Raw genomic sequence first — 8,023 nt, 5'->3', positions numbered from 1 at the left:
ATAGTTAAGTGTGGCTATGGGTTAGAGCTGAAAATTATTTTAAATATGATAATAGCTAATTAAATTCCATATCTCTTAGTTTTACTCTATTGTCATATACCTCATTCCCACATTAGAAAAGTACATAGAAGGTTCTCACTAAATTATGTGTAAAATTATGAAAAAAATATATTAAAAGAATATGGGCACATCGGAGCTGCGAAAGTGGCTTAGTGGTAGAGCTCTTGCCTCACATGCATGAGGCCCTGGGTTTGATACCTCAGCACCACATAAGCAAAAAGAAGAAAGCCAGAAATGACGCTGTATTAGATTGCTACCCTTGAGCAGAAAAGCTGAGGGACAGCGCCAGAGGGGCCCAGAGTTCAGGCCCCTCGACCGGACAGACCGGACAGAGAAAAACAACAACAACAAAAGAATATGGGCACAGTGTGGTTTTAGCAGATTGAGACCTGTAGGGGGTAGTGTGTTTTTGAGGACCTGAAAAACATTGTGATGGAGATGAAGGAAGGGATGTGCTAATTCTGGCAAATAGCTAGAGGATTGCTCCCAGAAAAATAGTGATGAATTCTTCTAAAACGTTAGAGTAAAATCACTCTCAGAATCATGTTCACTACTGTACTATTCACCGTAGAGAATTTATGGAAACAGCCCAGACGCACTTTAGCAGAGGGATGGTTGGAGAAAGTGTTGCACATATACACAATTGGATTGCACCCATCCATTGTAAAGACTGTTACAACATTTGCAAAGAAATGGATAGATCTAAAATTATGTTAAGTAAACGAAGTCACAGCCAGACACAAAAAGGTCGCATATTTAGAAGTCAGAATTTTATGCAAGTTAAACAACAGTATTAATCAAAGCATGCTATTTGTAGAGGAGTACATAACAGGTGTAATTTCTTATAAAATTGAACTTTTAATCCAACAAAATGAATACCAGGAGACAACCACTTGGAAAATGTGAAGGGAAGTCAAAGGGAAGAAATAAAGAGACTTATGGAAGTAGAGAGTGAAGCCATAATATTCAATGCAGATAGTATGAAACTAGAAAAAACGAAAGTGGGTTGAGGTTTGGAAGGATGTGAGAAAGTTGTGTAAAGATCCATTGTACTTATAAACTGATTCGTTGAATGGAAATCCCTTTGTACAACTATTTAATAAAAATATAATTAAAAACAATGGAGACATCTGATCATAAACCATGAGTCAATATGATAATTTTCTTCTCAGAAATTTTCTTTTCAGGTATTTTCCTCATAATGTCAAAAAATTGAACAACGCAATGTATATCAATACATCACTTTGCATATCCTAAATAGACAATATAAAAATCACAGTAAAAATATTAGAATATATCACATGATAAAATAACAGGTAGAAAGTATCAAACTCTGATTATTTTTCCAAGTACTTTACCTTTGGTACCTAATTTAATCCTCGCAATAATCCCATAAAGTGGAACTACTTCTATTTTTAATTCTAAGATGATGATATTTAAGTCTTCAGAGTTGGAATTACTAGTACAACATTGTACACATGGTAAGTGTTAGCCTTCGTTCCATTCCCACCATATGAACTAACCTCATTCTATTTTATAACTAAATACCAGCACTCAGTCTACTAATTCTAGGAAAATTCCCAAAATTATTGTGCACACTGTAATAATATTTCACTTTATCTTTGTTAGAAAATAGGTAACTAAGTTGTACACCGGTGGCTCACACCTATAATGCTAGCTACTCAGGAGGCTGAGATCTGAGGACTGTGGTTCAAAGCCAGCTCGGGCAGGACAGACTGTGAGTCTCTTGTCTCTAATAAACCACTAATAAACTGGAAGTGGCACTGTGGTCCAAGTGGTAGAGCGCTCGCCTTGAGTGGAAGAGCACAGGGACAGCACCCAAGCCCAGAGTTAAAGCCTCATGACCAACAACAACAAAAAAAGAAAATAAGAAGTAACTGTAATACGAAAACTTCAAGTTCATAATCAATTTATACCTCCCTGGTGAAAGAAACTGCTAAACTACAACATTCTTGATTTCTAGCTCAAAATAGTAGAAATCATATTTTATCCCTTCACTCAACACTGCACTGCCTGGGGACCCCATCTCTGGTTAACACAGTCTTACTGAAAGAATGACCTGCCCAATTTCTGATGGAAATAGATTGCAGGTCTTTTGGAGCAATTGTTTCCACACTGTAGTTCACCTAAATTGTTTACCATTCGAAGTATTTTGATTGCTTTTTATACCCAACATTTTGAGAGAAATATACTACTTTAAAATGTTATTAAAGAAAGACTGATATAAAAATCACATTTGACCCCAGATACATATTTTACCTTTCATATACCCAAAAATGCAGTCTTACCTATCATTAATGTTAGGAACGAGAGGTTAAAAATCATATACACCAAGACCTAATTTTGAATCAAAGACTCTCCAACTTGTGAATAAAATTGGTTTAAAAAGAAATCAATACTACTGCATTTTTAAGTCCCTATGAAAAGGATAATGATTCCCTATGATAATGATAATGATAAACTATTAACACTTAAAAATAACTCATTTTCTTGGAAGTAGGACAAAAAACACAAGGTTAACCCTAATCATTTTAAAAAACCTTTGTTTATACTAAAAGTTCTCTCGTAACTATAAAGATTCTAAAACTAACTGAAGTAGAGAAGAAATAATTTAACTGCATCATCTACATTCAATGGACTATTAATTCAAAACAAAATTATACTAATAATTAGCTTACCCAATTCACTTACATTCTTTTATTCTGTTCCATTTACTTTCATAAAAACTGGGTTTCCATAAAATGAAGCATAAAAAAGCATATGAACCCACTTACATTTTCAGATCTTAACAATATTTATTTCAGAAATTTTAGCTCTACAGTCAATGACATGAAAAAATACTAAAATATTCAAAGGATTTTCAGAAATTGCAAGACTTGCTCTGGGATGTTATGTATATTGGAACAGATATTCAAAAAGCCTTATTTGTTAAAGTTGCCATAGTTACTCCCACAAAAGAGCCATTAGTAAAGATACCTGTGCATGTACAAAACACCTTCAAATGCATCCACAATCTGGACATGACACTTGCTTTTTGTTTGTTCGTTTTTGAAAGGAATATCTAACAAGCATATCCACAATACTTATTTTCAATGAATAAGATGGGATAGTCAAACATAATATGGGTTGGATTATCTCTTAGTGAGAATAAATATAATCTTGCAAAGAAAGTGATTTTCAACAGAAATCCGGAAAGAGTTTATCCAACTTGTGTTTCACAGGAATCACCAGAGAATAATACCTGTTTGGTCAAGTTGGTCCAAATCACTCCATGAGTGTATCTTAAAAGTATAACCAATTTAAGAGGTCAAATACGTATTTTGTACTGACAATCATCTTATAGCAATAACTTACTAACTAATTATGTCTGTATCTTCTTATCTAACATACAATACAATCTGAAAGCGGTCTCTTTTTCTAACTTAATATTGTAAATGCTTTGATTATGATGTTATTATTAGACAAATAATATGTACAAAGGGTGGTTCCACTGAAATGACATGACAGAACACTGATAAATAAAAACATTGCAACACACTTAGCTTTTTCAGCCTCACCCTGTCCACATTGGCAAGCAACATTGCAACAGCACACTCACACATATACACATACATACATGTTCGCACATGTACACACACATATACATGCATGTTAAATTCAGGGTTTTTTGTACAAAAAAGTCCAAATAAAATATTAGTGATTAGCACAAATGATAATATGCCTTATTACAAAATAATACATAAACCATTACCACGCAATTTACATTTTACCTGCCTCTCCACATGTGACCACTTAATTTATTTTTAATTAATTAATTACCTTATTAATTAATTTATTTGTTTGGTGCTAATACTAGGGCTTGAACTCAGGGCCTGGCTTTGTGCCAAAATTTATTTTTTTGTTTCAGTTATCTCAAGGCTAGCATTTTACTGCTTGTACAACAGCTCCATTTCTAGCTTTTGCTGGTTACTTTCAAATCAAAATCTAATGGACTTTTTTTTCTTGGTCTGCTTTCAAACCACAATACTCAGATTTCATCTTTCTGATTAACTACTACTAAAGACCTAAGCAATCAGTGTGGCTTCTACTTTTTCCTCTATAGTTATCTAATGTACATACTTAGATGGTAATTTTAAAATGAGAGTATAGAAGCAAGATGTACAGTGATGATACTGTCTTGTCAGAAATTCATGTTAGTAATGTAAATTTATTCTTAAAACCATACACAAAAAATACCATGATATAGTGTAAGAGAACTCACTATTGAACATTTGAGTCTTAAGAGCTTTCTAATAGATCCATTATTTATTGGTACCTAACATTAGAAAAATGTATGAGGCATTGGTAAAATAGAAGTGTTTTGCATGACTACATACATTCCTTCTTTTTATAAGACACTTGCTTTCATCTAAAAAGTAGGACTGTCTATTGTCTTCATGTGATTTTGATGATTGAAAGTGCTTAGTGAGAAGGTCAAAATGTATTAGTAGTCCTTCACTATCAATTCTCATTTTCTTCTTGGAGAATATAATGATCAAATCAATAGTTCAGAATCAGCAAGCAATACTTCAGAATCATGCTTCCAGTTCAAGTGGATCACCAGTAAGAAATCCTCAATACCAATTTCCAGAAAGTTTTGTCACAGATACAATCTCCCTGCCTTCTCTAGCTGCTTTACTTTCTTATTCCTTCATTGTACAAGAAAAGTATGATTCAACTGATTTCAGTCAGATCTGTTACTAGAATTATCCATGATTTATTTTATTGTCTGTAATTTGGTAAAGTTATGTCTCTTTACATAGGCTACTAAAAATGTATTTACTAATTTCAAGTAAATACATAAATTCTATTTCCATCTCTTTTAAAAATAAAATTTTGTCTGTTCTACAAATTGATCAGAGGCATGGATTTTGTGGCTAGCTAGGTCATTACACATCTGTCTCTTTCTTTCTCTCTACCTTTCATGGTTCTCATAATATGACTGCTCCATAATTATCCTCATTTATTTTGCTTTTATATTTTTGGTTGCATCATTTCACTTTTTGCTCTGCCATTTCCCAAATCATTTATATAGAAGGCATTATTTCCTATTTTCTCATGCCTAGAATAAGCTCCACATGAAGACATCACTGGTCCTCATTTTCAGTGTGTATGTTTGAATACGGAGGAACATCTTTCCTCTGCTCTCCATCAATTCCCTACTCTCCAGTTAGAATAATTTCGAATAGTAAAATTGGAAAAAGAGAAAATTAATCATGTGAATAAACAGTTGCAGAAAATTCACCAGATATTTCTTCCCAGTTCAACCAATGTGAACTATTAGGGAAATACATGGACACCTCATTCCCATTAGGCACTCAAAGCCTCTGGTTAGGCAATTCTTAGGAATATGGGGAACAAGATGAAAAAGTAAGGAATGGTATCAATTGCAGGAAAAAAAAATTGGAGAAGGATCCAAGCAATTTTCTTCATTGGGCTGCCGAAAATATTCAGCTTATTACAGTGCGGAGACTTCTTTCCCAATAGGCCACTCATGTGAATAGTAGGGATGATGATGAGTATACCCCTCTTCGAGAAGCCTACAGTGGACACTTAGACATTGTCAGTGAGTTGGTGTCTCAAGCGGCACATGCAATAACTGTAGATGACTGCACACCCCTGCACAGTGCATATACGTGGAATAATACCAGAGTGGCTTCTTTCTTACTTCATCATGATAGAGATACCAATGCCCAAACTAATGGACTCTTTTTTTAAAATTTTTTTTTGGTCTGGTCGTGGGGCCTGAACCCTGGGCCTGGACGCTGTCCCTCAGCATTTCAGCTCAAGGCTAGCGCTCTACCACTTGAGCCACAGCATCACTTCCGGCTTTTTTTCTGCTTATGCGGTGCTGAGGAATCGAACCTAGGTCCTCATGCCTGCAAGGCAAGCGTCTACCACTGAACCACCTTCCCAGCCCAAATATTTTTGTTTGTTTGATTTTTGTTGTGGTGGTGTTATTTTTTTGGTCGTACATGGGGCTTGAGCTTTGGGCTTGGGTGCTGTTTCTGTGCTCTTCAGCTCAAGGGGAGCACTCTACCACTTGAGCCACAGTTCCACTTCCCCAAACTAAAGGACTTTTGACAGCCTTACATCTTGCTTTCGAGAATTGAGATAGTAAAGATATGCTGGATAGCCTTCTGTTGAACCATTATATAAAACCAGGCCTGAAGAACAATATAGAAGAAACTGTATTTGATATTGCCAAAAGGATAATTATGTATCACTACCTCTATGAAGTTGTGAAAGGCTGTACAAATTGTTCACCGAAGTCCTAATGGTCGGGTTAAGGTTCTTAAATTTCAAAAATGCAAGTCCATCTTTTGTGTCCCTACAAAACATTTTCACAATCCAAATAAGAGCAATATCTTTTTTTTTGGTCAATCATGGGGCTTGAGCTCTGTGCCTGGGAGCTATCCCTGTGCTCTTCAGCTCAAGGTGAACGCTGTACCACTCGAGACACAGCTCCACTTCCAGTTTTCTAGTGGTTTATTTGAGATAAGAGTACCACAGACTTTCCTTCCCAGGCTGGCTTTGAACCATGATCCTCAGATCTCAGTCACCTGTGTAGCTAGGATTATAGGCATGAGCCACCAGTGCCCGGCAGCACCAATATTTTACTGTAAAAATTCATGGATTCCGTGGAATTCTTCCAAGTGAATTTCCTGCCTTGGATGTAAAAATGTATTCAATAGTTTTTGTATACATGTATAATAATTTCTTCAGAGTTTGTGATTTTTTAATCAGAAATAATTTTAATTTACCTGTTGAAATGAGTAGTACAGAAACTAAAATATTTCTGATGATTGTCTGAAAAAGTATATTTTAAAATATTCTATATTCTATGTTTGCATAATGTTCATAATTTATTTTCTCCTAGATATACTTTGAATTCTACATTATTATATAATATATAGGTTCATTAATGTGTCCTTTCTGATTGCATTCCATATAGAACAGTTTGATTCCTTTTTTTCTAGGTCTTAATATTATTTTTCTTTGGGATAAAATGTCAGTGTTGTCTAATTTGAAAAGTTTTGCAAAGTTTATGCTATGTAAACGCCTTTCTGAGGTGAAGATTTAATACACTGATGTCAAACTAAATTTAATAATATGAATTACGTGTATTGTTACACTTGTAATTTTGTAATCAACTTTTTAATAACTGTTTTTCATTTCTTGCATCTGAAGAATGAAAAATATGGAATACTTCTCAAATTTTCATATTATCCTTGTGCAAGTGCCATGTTAATCTCTGTATTGTAATTTGAGTATACGTGCTGCTGAAGCATGTAATATCCTCTAAATTTAAGTAGTTAATGATGCAATCTTTATACAGGCTTATATCTATGGGTGCCTACTTGTAAGAAGGAAACCTTATTGTTCCTAACAATGCTATCGATCTTATTTCCCTTAAATTCTGTGAATAGTGGAAAAAAATTATATTGATCAGTCGATTGCTCACATTTGCAAAATTTTTTTGTCAATGACTATATTAAGTCTTTTTATTTGGTATTTGATCGTACTCTTAATTATTTATAGATAGGTCCAAAGGTGATGGCTTTTTCAAGTACTTATTTATCCAACTGAATTAGCTTTGTGGACCTAATGGATTCAAAGTAAACATTGCTTAAGAGCTACTTCTAAACTTCTTCAGCTGACAATTTCCCAAATGAGGTGTTACTGGAACAAATGTCTACCTGAGCCTTTACCCTTCTTCCATGTGGGAACAGACCAACTAGAATATCTTACCCTGACAGCAAAGATTTTCTTACTAGAACAAAACTAATCTTGGTTACAAGCGATCATAGAGAGATGAACAGTTCAAATAGAACTGTTCAGAGTAGAAGGTATTTTATCAAAATATAATTGTTTATTATACCTTCCATTTCAAAAGTAGCTA

The 8,023-nt window shown here is 34.3% G+C and overlaps 1 pseudogene; it reads right to left on the bottom strand.

Moving 5' to 3' along the window:
* Window positions 1-7,315: 7,315 nt before the first annotated feature.
* Window positions 7,316-7,412, bottom strand: LOC122098099 (annotated as a pseudogene).
* Window positions 7,413-8,023: the final 611 nt, after the last annotated feature.

Source organism: Dipodomys spectabilis, unplaced genomic scaffold (assembly GCF_019054845.1).
Source record: "Dipodomys spectabilis isolate Male_0828 unplaced genomic scaffold, ASM1905484v1 ptg000458l, whole genome shotgun sequence".
Taxonomy (NCBI): domain Eukaryota; kingdom Metazoa; phylum Chordata; class Mammalia; order Rodentia; family Heteromyidae; genus Dipodomys; species Dipodomys spectabilis.
The sequence above is the reverse complement of the archived record's forward strand: the minus strand, read 5'-3'. Positions and strand labels throughout refer to the sequence as shown.